The 679-nt window shown below is 62.3% G+C and overlaps 1 protein-coding gene across 1 annotated transcript in view; it reads left to right on the top strand.

Moving 5' to 3' along the window:
- The window catches only part of AHNAK (AHNAK nucleoprotein), a 100,510-nt gene that overhangs the window by 4,569 nt on the left and 95,262 nt on the right, over positions 1 to 679 (top strand). The gene's annotated exons all lie outside the window — the stretch shown is intronic.

Here is a 679-nt window from a genome sequence, read left to right as displayed (position 1 = left end):
TGCGTAGCCAGAAGGCCCCCCTGCACCCCATCATTAAGCGGTTAATAAAATCTCCTGGAGTTTAGAAGTGGCTGTGGGAAATGGCAGTAAATCTGGAAACAGCGTCCTTGCAAGTGGGGAGGTGGGGGAGGGACTTGGATAAGAGATGGTAGGTAAGGAAAGGCGGGCGCTCCGGATTGCGGGGAGTCTGCAGAAGAAGGTGGGGGAGCTGCCGGCCTGACTCCCGTGTCGCTGCAGCGGCCGGAGCAGCACCGTGGTGCGTGGGGGCCTGGTAACTCCACGTGGGCACCCTAACTCCAGGGGTGGGGCCAGCGTCTTCAGACCGGTTTTGTGGGGGGGGGAGGGGCTGGGGCCCTCAGAAAGAGGCGAGGTGAGAAATGGGCGCGGCTGCCTGGAGCTCGGGAACCAAGTGAGGAGGCAGGGGCCTGGAATTTAAAGTGGAGGTTCCCGGGTTGGGAGAAAACTCAAAGATCCGAGCCAGGTTGGAAGTCGCGGCCGAATCGCCCCAGCCCCCCAGCCGCTCCCGCAAAATGAGCTGATTCGCAGTTCCAGCTGGGAGGATGAGCCTTGGGGAGCTTCGAGGAGTTTCTGGCCGAAGAGACCACACACTGCACACGTTGGGGGTAGATCCAGGCGCGGGTCAGGGCCGGGGACACTGGATGGGGGCGGGGTAAGGCAG

Source organism: Crocuta crocuta, unplaced genomic scaffold (assembly GCF_008692635.1).
Source record: "Crocuta crocuta isolate KB4526 unplaced genomic scaffold, BGI_CrCroc_1.0 scaffold53, whole genome shotgun sequence".
Taxonomy (NCBI): Eukaryota; Metazoa; Chordata; class Mammalia; order Carnivora; family Hyaenidae; genus Crocuta; species Crocuta crocuta.
The sequence above is the reverse complement of the archived record's forward strand: the minus strand, read 5'-3'. Positions and strand labels throughout refer to the sequence as shown.